The 13,247-nt window shown below is 39.9% G+C and overlaps 1 protein-coding gene across 1 annotated transcript in view; it reads left to right on the top strand.

Moving 5' to 3' along the window:
- Positions 1-11,503: 11,503 nt before the first annotated feature.
- The window catches only part of ITPRIP (inositol 1,4,5-trisphosphate receptor interacting protein), a 7,603-nt gene continuing 5,859 nt past the window's right edge, over positions 11,504-13,247 (top strand). The window contains exon 1 of the mRNA XM_027851656.1: positions 11,504-11,983. The gene's annotated coding sequence lies outside the window, so the exon portion shown is untranslated. The remainder of the gene's footprint in view (positions 11,984-13,247) is intronic.

The raw sequence follows: 13,247 nt of genomic DNA on the forward strand, positions 1-13,247 counted from the left end.
GTGTGTGTGTGTGTGTGTGTGTGTGTGTGTGTGTGTGTGTGTGTGTGATAGACTGTCTTTGCTCTAGACATGACCCTTCCCCATTCCAGAGACTCTTACCCCTCCCTTTTCTGGAGCTTTCTATCCGTATTCACTGTGCCACCTAGCTGCCCAATGGAATATGATATACATACAAATTCACATATGTACTCCACAGGTATCACATCATTTTTTCTGGAATTTTTCCCTTCTTTTCTCATCATATGATGCTTACTGTTGGCCTCAGTTGTGATTTGTAAGAGCTTACCATTTTTTGATACTGTTCACCTCTTCCTTCCTCTTCTTCCCTCTTAATGTCAATTGTATTTCAAACTCCTTCCACCTATATTTTCCTCTTTCCTGTCTCAGTGTCTGCTGGAGACATCCATGGGTGCCCCAAGTCTGACAACCAGCATGAAGGAAGTCAAAAGCTCTGACTGCCCTGCTCAAGGATAATTCAAGACTTCCAAGGAACCATGATTTCATCAATATGGATTCTCCCTCCACCACTGCAAATCACAACCTCCTCATTATCACAACAGCTCAAAATTGATGGGGGAAGAAAAGAAAAATTGCTCAGAAGTTAATAAAACTTAGCAAGATTGGTCTTCAGACAATAGACATCACAGAGTATTTGAAGTTTGTTTTGTTTTGTTTTGTTTTTCCAGTTTAGTAGTGTCTGCTAGAGGTTGTGTCCCATGGACATACCTTAGAAGACACAGGATCACTTTCACACTATAATGAGGCATTAGAATAAGAAGTCAGGAGATGGGGATGCTTGGGCCAGGATGTGGCAAAAGCAACTATGCTTCAAAGCGGTGGAGAATACAAATCCATAGGCTTATGTAAGAGTGTCATGATATAACTTCTAGGCTGGTGTTGGTTAAGTAAAAATATTAAAATACTGGCCTAGCAGATTTCAGAAAATCTTGGAAAGACTTGTATGAACTGATGAGAAGTGAAATGAGCAGAACCAGGAAAACATCATACACAGTGTCAGCAACATTGTGTGATGATCAACTATGAATGATTCAGCTCTTCTCAGCAATAGGATCCAAGACGAGTACAAAGGATTCACAAAGGAAAATCCTATCCATAACCAGATAAAGAACTGACGGACTCAGAATGCAAATCAAAACATATTTTTTTTCACTTACCTTACTCTTTTTCATGTCTTTTTTTCCTTTTGAACTGTTTCTTCTTTCACAACTGTGACTAGCATTTTTACATGATAGTACATGTATAAACTATATCAAATTGCCTACCATTTTCAGAAAAAGGGAGAGGAGGGAGGAAGGGAGAAAAATTTGGAATTCAAAATCTTGTAAAAATGAATGCTAAAAATTTTCTTAACATGTAATGAGAAAAAAACAAAATACTATTTATAAATTAATTAATTAATTAAATACTGGCCTGGTTGGGGTAATTATTTTTTCTTGTTCTGTGTTAGAATATGGCCAAGAGTGAGGGAATAGTCCTGCGATTTGAGAGCAAATTCAGTGGGAGGGTGATTTTATTGAGTGTACATGGAAGGAGAGAGTACATTAATACATGGTAGGTATGGAGCTAGGACTGTATGGACTGTATATGAAAAATAGAGAGAAAACTAGGGTGCTGGTTCATCATCTATGCAGCAATACACAAGGGGGAGAATACTATGTTAAAAAGCTTTAAGACCAGATGAGTCTGCCTCATACATTTGTTTGGGGAAGAGATTTCCTAGGAGGTACAGGGTGACCTAGGGACATGGAGCATACATAACAAGATAATGACATAATGACATAGGACTGGATGTGGATAAAAACTGTAAACATGGCATTTCTAAACCACTTAAAATTTTTGTAAGGAGGGTATAAGTTAGGCCTGTAGTTTAAAGAAACATTCTCAGTCCTAGGAAAACTGAGTCTACTTCCATGTTCAGGAGGGATTTCCTTTGAATAAGTTAAGCCCTGAACTGGGAGTCAGGTGGCCAAGCCCAGTGTTGGGCACAGACTCTGTACTCTCAGGCATCACTTCTCTTTAATGCTCAGTTTCTTCATCTATAAAATGCACCTAAGGGCCCCTTCTGGTCCCTCTATTTGATGGTTCCATGGAGAAGAGGAATGGGCATTCATTTAAATGCAGCAATCAAGGCCCTCCTCATCAGTGGAGGGCCCATCTTCTAAGTTACCCCATCTTCTAAGTACTTTGTGATTGAGAAGCCTCTCCAAATCACAGCTCATAAGTCCCCGAAGGCCTGCAACGTGTTGGCTTTTGGGGGGATGTTTTTGTTTGTTTTTTGTATATTTCATTAATCCTCTCTATATATCTCTCTATATAATTCCCATCCCATCGTCTCCGTATTGAACCCTTCCTCGGACAATGAAAAAGAAACAGGATGATCCGATACAGAAACGACCTTTGGCCAGATACATCATATCCTGTCACATTCATCTCTCACCTCTCTGTTTTGAGGGCAGGAGAGTCTCTTCTCTTGAGGACTTGCATTGGTTTTTCCATTGCTCAAAGTTCAACTTCCTTTTACATTGTTGTAGACATTGTGTGTATTGTTCTCTTGGGTTTCGCTTATTGGCTCTGTATCACTTAATACAAATCTTAACATGTTCTTCTGAATTTGTCATATTTGTAATTTCTCATTGCATAATAATATTCCATTAATTATTGTACTATAAAGCTTTTAGCCACTCTCCAATTGAAGGGCATTCACTTTGTTTTTACTGCCTTGATGCCAAAAAATATTGTTATTATGAATGTTTTTCATATATATTGGATCTTTGTTTCTATCTGTAACTTACATGGGGTATATGTCCAAAAGTGAGTCATAGGGAATGTGCAATTTGGTCATTTTTCCTGCATAATTCCAAATTGAAATATGAAACAGCAAGATCACTTTATAGCTCCACATACCAATGTGCTTCAGGTGCCTGTCTTCCCCCAAACCCTCCAAAACTGATGCTTCCTATCTTCTGCCAACTTTGCCAATTTGCATTTTGTTGTTGTTGTTCAGTCATTTTCAGTCATGTCTGACTCTTCATGACCCCATGTGGGGTTTTCTTGGCAAAGACACTGGAGCGACTTGCCATTTCTTTCTCCAGCTCATTTGACAGATGAGGGAACTAGGCAAACAGGGCTAAGTAACTTGCCCAGAGTCACACAGCTAGTAAAGTGGCTGAGGCCAGATCTGAACCCAGGAAGATGAGTCTTCCTGACTCCAGGCCAGGCATTCTATGCATAAAGTAAAATTTAGGAGTTGTTTTAATTTGCATTTATCTTGCTATTAGTGATTTAGAGTATTGTTTTCTTCATAGTTATTTATACTTTATAATTCTCCTGAAAATTTTATTTATATCTTTTTACTACTTACCTGTTGGAGAACATGGGGCAGCTAGGTGGCACCGTGGATAAGGTACCTAGCCCAGAGTCAGGAAGATTCAACTTCCTGAATTTAAATCTAGCATGTGACCCTGAGCAAGTCATCTGATCCTGTTTGCCTCAGTTTCCTCATCTGTAAAATAAGCTGGAGGAGGAAATGGCAAACCACTTTAATATCTTCACCAAGAAAATCCCAAATGGGGTCATGGAGAATCAGATATGACTGAAAACCACTGAACAACAATTGGAGAACATCTCTTGGTGTTATGATATTTGTATCAGTTCCCTGTATATTTTAGATATTAGAGTTTTATCTGTGCCATTTGATACAAATATCTTTCCCACTCTATCATTTGTTTTCTAATTGTCTCCATTAATTTTATTTGTGCAAAAGCTTTCAATTTTTGTAGTAACAATTTGTCTCTATCAGTGGTTCTCAAACTTTTTGCTCTCGGGCATTCTACATTTTTAAAAATTACTGAAGACCTTCCTAAAGAGTTTTTGTTTATGTAGGTCATATCTATTGAAGGTACTGTATTGGAAATTAAAACATCTCAGTATTATGAAAATCATTTTGCCTTCACAGACCCCCTGAAAGAGTCTTGGGTACTCATAAGCATCCCCAGACCACACTGAGAACAGCTGATCTATATCATCCTTCATGTTCTCTCCTATCCTTTGCTTGGCTAAAGGATTTCCTTTCACTTGTCGGCCAGAAGATTCACATAATTCAAAGCAAGGCATTTAATAAAATAGCATACTCATAAAATAACAACAGAATATTTCCCTATAAGCCTTGAGCTCACTCTCCCACAAATACATATGCCCTCTGCAGAAAAAATTCATACTTAACTGGCTTCTCAGGGGGCGTGCACATTCAGAAGAACATGTGGGGCTAGGCCATTAGAATGGCAGGACAACTCAAGCCTGTGAAGCTGCAGAGCTTCTGGCATCCTCTGGGGATGTCATGGCACTGTTCTTTGCTGTGTCTACTCCCAGCTGGATGTAGTATCTCTTCATAAGCACAAGTTTGCTGGAGCAAGCGAACAGAAGAGGTAGCCAACACTCACTAACCTTCAGGAAATAAATGGACCAGTAAAGAAACACTCAAGTCAACTGCTACCAAGGTTTGATTCTCCATTTCCAACTCCTTCATGAGCCACTCTCCCTACACCTTGACTTTCTGAAGTCCTGTAGAAGCCCAACTAAAGTGAATATGTTGGTTGTGATAAATTGACTGACCTGTACAACAACAGATTTTCTCTTTTTTTTCCAATTACCAGGTCCTCTGATGATCAGTGCAGGTTTCCTGTCATCGCTCTTCACCCTATTCCACCCCTGCAGTGCTATGTATGCCATTCCCAACTCAGGGTTGACCATAATTGTGTCGGAGAAGTAAATCTGTCTCCCCAGCCCTTCATTCCCACTGCCCCCAGCTGTGAGACAGACATTGCAGCTGGCTTGGGGGCGTCATTGGTCACATACCAACCACTGCATAGGAATTTGGGACTTTGTCCAATAGCCTGTCAATGGCCCCCAAAATGCTGTTTTGTTAAAGAACAGCCTGCTCTAGTGCAGCATTTTCCAAACTACTCTAGCCACAGAACACTCTGGGACATGACATTTACAGAAGGAATGCCTAAATCCTGATCCCAGAAATTAAGTTTATTTTCATCTTGGAAAATATAGAATATATAGAATAAGTATTATTATTAATAACTAAAATTTTTGGCACTTTAAGGTTTTCAAGGCAATTTATACATATTATTTCATTTATTCCTCACAACAACCCCTGGGAATAAGTACTAGTATTATCCCAAATTTCACAAATGAGTAGAATGAGGCTGAGAGAAGTTAAGTAATTTATCCAGGGTCATACAACTACTAAATTTCTGGAGCAGAATTCGAATTCAAGTTTTACATACTTATAACTTCACAAATAATATTGTTGGAGGAAAATATAATTAGAATCTTAATCACCTGATGGAACCTCAATTTATATTGCAGAAAACACTCCGGTTCTAGGAAACTCATTTTGGGAAACACAACTGTAAGGGATTAAGCAGAAGCCCATGTTCAAATCCTGGCCTATCCACTCCCTGTGTGATGATAGTCAAGTCTCAGTGGCCTTATCTTTAAAATACAAAGAATAATATGCATTTTACATATCTGAGTGCTGTTAAGAAGAAACTCAGCCTTGGGGCCATTGTATTCCCTTTTTGGATAATTAATATAGTAACTACTTTTCTGGGGTTTGTGAACTATAAAGTGCTAAGTAAATGTGAATTGGTTTCACATGATCAACTTTTCTTGGAAGTAGGGAGGAGGCCTGATCCAGACCAGTGATTTCCTTGCTATAAGGGAACTCCCATTATGGAAACTCTCTCCACCAAGGCAGGTTAGTGATTCATCTATAATTAATAGGTTTTTTAAAGTTTTTTTAAAAAATTTTTAACATCCTTTTTAAAAATTTTGAATTCCAAATTCTTTCCCTCCCTTCAGACCGTCCCTCACCCATTGAGAAGCCAAGCAATGTGGTACCTATTATAAATGCAAAGTCATGCAAAACATATTTTTATATTAGTCATGTATAACTAACAGTTTTAGAGAGCTGATTGGGACACTGGAAGTTTAAGTGACCTCCAGTGTTTTAAAGGCAGGACTTGAACATAGTTTCCCCTGACTTCCAGGCCAGACTTCTATCCACAATGCTTTGCAGCATTCATTGCTAGCGTTTGTTACACTAGGCAAAGTCAGACTCCCAAAGAAGGCATCAGACATTTCTCCTGAGGGACCTAGGGCTATGGAGATATCTGTATTTGGTTTACTTTAGCTAAAGTTTGGAACAAATAACAGGAATTTAAGCCACTGTACATATCAGCCCTGTGGTTCAGCCCCTCAGCATCCTTGGTATCATCAAGTCCATATAAGGGAAGCCATCCTAGCAGAGGGATTGACAAATTCAAAAATTGCATATTCTTTTTTTAAAATTTAATACTTTAATTTCAATAACTAATATTATTTTTTATTTTTACTTTAATAGTATTTTAATTTTTTTTCTAATTACATGTAAAGACAAATTTTAACATTTACTTTAAAATTCTGAGTTCCAAATTTTCTCCTTTCCTCCTCTACCTTCTCCTTTTCTAGGATGATAAGCAATTTGATATAGGTTATATATGTGCAATCATATAAAACATATTAACATGTGGTTCATATTATAAAAGAAGAAACATACCAAAAAAAAAAAAATAAAATAAAAATAGTTTGCTTCAACCTGCATTCAGATTCCATCAGTTCTTTCTCTGGAGGTGAATAGCAATTTTCCTCATGAAACCTTTGGAATTGTCTTGGATCATTGTATTACTAGGAATAGCTGTCACTCATAATGGATCATTATACAATGTTGCTATTACTGGTTCTACTAACTTCACTGTGCATCAGTTCATGTAAGTCTTTCAACTGAATAATTTTTCAAAACTATGCTTCAACCTAATCCTAGGCCTTCTCACCTCTGCCTATGAAAGAACCTAGTGGCCAAAGCAGGACCTTATCAGCCAGGAAAGAGGGCCAGAGCTTCAACTAGATCCTTAGAAAAACAGCCTGTTGGCTGATTTCTTTTCCACTAAGCCCATTATTTTTCAGGCAAGTGTTTAATATACCTTTTAAGATTAAGTATCAAAAAAGACAGTTATAGGGGCAGCTAGGTGGCACATTGGATACAGCACGAGCCCTGAAGTCAGGAGGACCTGAGTTCAAATCTGGCCTCAGACCAAACACTTGTCATTTACTAGCTGTGTGACCCTGGGCAAGTCACTTAACCCCAATTGCCTAAAAACAAAAACAAAAAAAAAAGAGAGTTATAACAGTAATAAGGAGAGTATAAGGGAAAATGCTCTTTAAGTTGAAATGGCTGAAAGGAAATTGATCACCCAAGATAAGGTGATTCAAGAAAATGCCTAGCTGCCCTAGCAATTAAGCTACTTTGCCCAGGATGAACTAACTGAAAGAAGAAACAGAGGTGATAACTGAGCCATCGTAAATAGGTCTTTCAAAGATCATAGGAGACAGGTATGGAGACAGACAAATGTCCCAATTTCCAAGAGGGATGAGAACAGAGATTGCAGACTGTGAACCAATGTGTTACACTTCAATTTCTCACAAGATTCTGGGTCATGTTTTTTTTTTTTTAATTAAAGTCTAGAAAGGGAAGCAATGATCGCAAGTCAGCATGGATTCATCAAGAACTACTGCAATGGGATTAACCTTATTTCCTTTTCTGACCAAGTTACTAAACTGGTAGATCAAGGGAATGCTGAGGATACAGTTTACTTTTAGCAAAACATTTTATGAACTCTCATGCTATTCTAGTGAAAAAGATGGAGAAATGTGGAATAAATGTTAATATAAGTAGGTGGATTTGGAGATAATAATAATAGCTAGCATTTATGTAGCACCTACTATGTGCAGGAGTTGTATGAAGCACTTTACAGATATCTTCTCATTTTGATCTAAATGATTGAATGACTGGAACAATAACAACTTGGAAAGAGGTATTCAGTAGAGTATCCAAGGGATTTGTGCTTTACCCTATGCTGTTTAACATTTTTATCAAAGACTTCCATCAAGGGGAAGCTAGGTGGTGCAGTGGATAAAGTACCAGCCCTGGAATCAGGAGGACCTGAGTTCAAGTCCAGTCTCAGACCAGAGACTTGACATTTACTAGCTGTGTGACCCTGGGCAAGTCACTTAACCCCAATTGCCTGGCCAAAAAAAAAAAACAAACTTACATCAAGACATAGGTGGCATGCTTATCAAATTTACCAATGACACAAAGCTAGGAGTGATAATATAAACACATTATATTTGATGTCAGAGTCAGGATTCAAAAAGATCTGGACAGGCTAGAACTTTGAGCCAAATATAAAAAGATAAAATTTAATATCATCAGTGTAAAGTCTTACACTCTGGTTCAAATGACCTTGTGAAGTCCAAAAACAGGGGAAGCATGGCTAGACAACAGATAGCTATGAGAAAAATCCATGGGTTTAGTGTCTGCAAGCTCCGTGTGAGTCAACAATGGGATATAGCCACCAAGGAAGCTAATGCAAGCTTAGACTGAACTGAGAGGTATAGAGTCTAGGACTGAGGCAGTTACACATCACTGTTCTCGGTGCTAACAAAACCTTATGTTAAATATAGGTTGGATTTGATGGCCTCTGCAGAATTCTGTGAGCAGTTAGGTAGCAAAGTGGACAGAGAATCAGGAAGACTCATCTTCCTGAATTCAAACCCAGCTTTAGCCAGTTACTGGCTGTGTGACCCTGAGCAAGTCACTTAACCCTGTGTACCTCAGGTTCCTCATCTGTAAAATGAGCTGGAGAAGGAAATACCAAATCACTCCAGTATCTTTGCCAAGGAAGAGTCAGATATAACTGACATACCTGAGCAACAACAACTGAAGCAGAATTCTGAGATGAAGAGATGAGGAGAGAAAAGAGGAAAATAGTACCTTTTAACTTGCCAAAGTTTGCATATTTTTGATGCCTTCTAAAGTAGCCTGGTAGTAGGAGACTGAAAGCCACAGGACGATAGATAGATCCAGGGCTTCATGGACCTTAAGAGCATCAAGTCCAATTCCTTCATTTCATACCTGAGAAAACTGAAATCCAGAAAAGCTCAATACCCTGCCCGAGGCTACACAGGCACAAAGCAGCAGAACAGGGGTTCAAATCCTGGTCTGAATCCAGCATTATTTTTTCAAAAGTCCTGAGTTTTAGTTCCAATTCAGGCTCAGGCTCCCACTTACTAACCGATGTGACACTGAGTAACTAGATGTCTCTGAGATCAAGTGTCTTCATTGGGGGCGGGGGGGGGGGGGGGCTCTAAATACCTACCCTTTCTGACTGTAGAGGTGTTCTAGGCATTAAAACTGAAACGGGAACTTTTTTTATTATTTGGGACTCAGGCCATTCCTCCTGCAAATTCTGATGAACTAAAAGTCTGTCTTCTGTTAATATTAACCTTAGATGAGCAAAATCGGACTCATGAAATAAGGGATGACTGTTACATTCCTCAGACAGAAGTCAAAGGGGAACCAAAGTGACTTTAGTTGTTTGTTAGCTCCCCTAGCTAACTGCTGAAGGAAGGATTTCCCTCATGCTAAGTCTTCTTGGTTATCTCTGTGATACATAAATCTTCCTCCTCAATTAGTCTATTTGTAAACCCTCTAAATGAAATTTAATCTATAACCTGACTTAGTTTACCTTGTAGAGTTTATTTTACAAAGTATGTTTCCTTGGGGGATGTATGACTCTTTAACTAAATTGATTCAACTTTTTCAACATTGAAGTAAGTTTTGTAATTATGGATCTATCTTTAATTTTTATGGCCTAAGAGGAATGTACAAGGTTTCAATATGTAAAAGAATTATTTCTGTCACTTCGACATAATTTTGCCTCCAAGAAGCATTGTTAGAATCTTAAGGATGGTTCAGATTTTCTCTAAGGCCTGAACCTATGCTTCAGCATGATAATAAAACCTTGGTTTTTACCTACATTATGGCAAATATATTTTGGCAGCAGTTACTTACCTTAGGAACCCAGAGAGGAGATATTTCTTCAACAACAAACTGATAGAATGTTAGAGTTTAGAAGGGACTTTAGAGATCAGAAGATTTTGAGCTCTGAGGGATATTAGAAATCATCATCCTCCACCCCCACTTTTGCAAATAAGGAACCAGAAGCCCAGAGACGTTTCACTGAACTTAGCAAGCATTTATCAAATAATTATCATTATTATTATCAAATGCTGTGTACAAGACTCATGGTTAGACCCTGTGGATACAAAAGGAATTCATACTCCAGCAGTTTACTTTCCTAAAGGAAAGAAGCATTGCACATAGATATATAAAAAGTAAATAAAAAGTAATTTGGAGTTGTTGGAGAATGCTAACAACAGGGTTGAGAATGGGAAAGGCCTCCAGCTGAAGGTAGGATTTAATCGGAACCCTGAAGGGAGCTAGTGAATTAAAAAAAAAACTTTTTAATATTAAAAACTGGAGAGGAGGAAGGAGAATTTTTCAGACCTAGGGGCCAGGCTGTTCAAAGGCAAAGAGATGCAATGGTAATACCAAAAAGTCCAGGTTTTGACTAGAATATATCATAAAGGGGAATTATGGGTTAAGTGACCTACCCACAGTTTCACAGGTAACTAGAAGAGAGGAATTTGAGCCAGGTATTCTGACTCCAAATCTAATGCTCTTTCCATAATCTAGCCCAGCCCTTTCACTTTACAGATTAGGAAAATCAGGCTGCAAAGAAAGAAGAAATGATTTGCCCAAGGATATTCGGCAAATTAGCTACAGAACTGCTACTAGATTTCCCAGGCCTCTTGACTGCCTCTAGAAGTCAGGGGATGTTGCACGTCAAAGCTACCCAAATGTCAGGGGTTTCTGCTCTGATTATTTTCTTATATATAAACACACACACACGTATATACATGTATACATATACACAAATATACATATATACACGTACATATACATGTATGTGTGTATATCTGTGTGTATTATATTATATGTGTGTGTATGTATGTATATTACACACACGCACACATATGATTGTGGTTTTCATGTTGTCTCTAACACTCGATTGGGAGCTCTCCAGGGCAGGGACTTTTGCTTTAATTTGTGTCCCCAGTGCTTAGCACAGTGTCTGGAACGTAGCAGACGTTTAATAAATGCTTACTGAGTGACCGACCGTTGCTTCTACTCACTACATTTCTCTATCTTGAGTGACCACTTGGAGCAGAAGAGGCTGATCAACAATGTAGTTTATCGAAGTAAATAGATCGCAAAAGGTTTTTTAGGATGGATTCCCTGCCCAGTACCAGAAGCCCAGCTACGTAGCTGGGAGGAGGGAAGAGGTTTTCCGAGGTTTATGTTGGAAATATTTGGAGGGGATCGGGGAACAGGCACAGCGTCTGTTCCAGTAGTCGCTACAGCAACTCCAAACTGTGGAACCCGGAGGCTGAGGGAGGGAGGGTGGTGCTTAATTAACCCCCTCCGCTCCGCAAGCAGGAACTCGTGTTTACTTAAGGCAGTCTGCCCGGGCCGCCTCTCTCCCCGCACGCACCTTCTAGGTTCCTGTGGCCACCCCAACTTTGCCCAAGCTAGGCTTGCGCCCTAGCCCCGGGGAGATGCCCAGAGCCTGTCCCTCGGCTCTTTCGGCCCCTCGGATTCCCGAGCCCGGGCAGTGCCTCCTTAAGCAGCGTCTACAAGGCTGAAAGTTGAGGCGGGGGTTTTGTTCTTATAAGGAGGGAAAAAAAGTTTCTCCGACATCCAGGAAATGAGCAACCCCCAAAGCCCATTAGGGCCCTGCTGATGGAGGCCAGAAGATCGGAGACAGCAGCGCTATCGCCGGCTCCTGGGAGTTCATTAGGTGGAGAAACACCGGGCAGCAGTTAAACCGCTGTCACACCTAAGTTTCCAACTCGCTGAAAACTTTTTGGGGACCCACCTACCCGCTTGTGGGTGGGGGGAAAGTAGCGGGTCAGGGAGCCAGCAGGCAGACGTCGGGTCGACTGCTTGCAGGTAAGTCCTGGGACCGTTGCCTCGTGTTTCTTTTTGTTGTTCTAAGCCTGTCCACACTCCTCGGGGGCAATGGTGGGTGCCGGGAGGAATAGAAGTGGAGGGGGGGAAGATTTAAGTTATTTTATAGTTATTCTGGTTTAATGTTGGAAGGGACCTTAGAGACTGTAGAGTCTGATTCCCTCATCTTACAGTCCAAGAAACTGAGATTCAGAGTAAAGAATTGATCTGCTCCTGATCACATAACAAGTTGGTGGCAGAGCCAGTGGTAGAACCAGAGCTCCTGGCTCCCAGTCTAGGACTCTGAACTGCCCTCCAGATCTCTTACTGATTTTTTATTGACTTTAGTACACCCTATGATAGGATTAAACAGAGAACAGGGCTGGGTAAACTGGACGACAGATATAGTGGATATACTTGTTTTGCTCCTTCCTCCTACTTTCTGCCATGCCCAAAAAGGATGCGGTTAAACTATCACATCTGCTTTCCTTTTCCCATTCTGACTAGGCAGGGATAGAATCATTCTGTAATCTCCTGTTATTGATATATTTTGAGGCAAAGCTAACTTGAAGTGAAAACCCCATCTTCAGCCCCTTCTCTTGTCATTTGATCTGAATGACAGGGTCTAAGGCTAATTTTAAGTGGGCTTATCGGTTTTCAAAGTATGGTCCAGGGACTCCTTGGAGTCCCCAGACTCTTTGAAAGGATCCAAGAGGTCAAAACTATTTTTATACTGAGATGTTTTAATTTCTAACACAACTATCAAGAGATAAAACCCATATCAACAAAAGCTCTTTGGAGAGTTCTCAATATTTTTTAAGAGTGTAAAGGGGTTGGGGCAACTAGGTGGCACAGTGGATAGAGCACCGGCCCTGAAGTCAGGAGGACCTGAGTTCAAATCCAGCCTCAGATCTAACACTTGACACTTATTAGCTGTGTGACCTTGGGCAAGTCACTTAACCCCAATTGCCAAAAAAAAAAAGTGTAAAGGGGTCCAGAGACCAAAAAGTTTGAGAACTGATGATCTAGGCCATGTACATTTGTATTAGAGGGAGGAGGAGTCTGAGGCATAGAGGGTTAAGTGATTTATCCAAGATTACATAGCTAGTTAGTGGAAAAGCCAATCTAGAACCTAGGTCTTCCACTTTCTATGCTTTTGTTCTTTCTCCTTCACCTCTTTCTGATAAGGCTAAAGAAGGATTTCCTGGACCCCTGAAATCTCAGTGGGAAAGACAGCTTCTCCTTCTTCAGGTGAAAGTTGCAGTCA

This window comes from Vombatus ursinus, unplaced genomic scaffold (genome assembly GCF_900497805.2).
Source record: "Vombatus ursinus unplaced genomic scaffold, bare-nosed wombat genome assembly UNPS02009205.1, whole genome shotgun sequence".
Taxonomy (NCBI): domain Eukaryota; kingdom Metazoa; phylum Chordata; class Mammalia; order Diprotodontia; family Vombatidae; genus Vombatus; species Vombatus ursinus.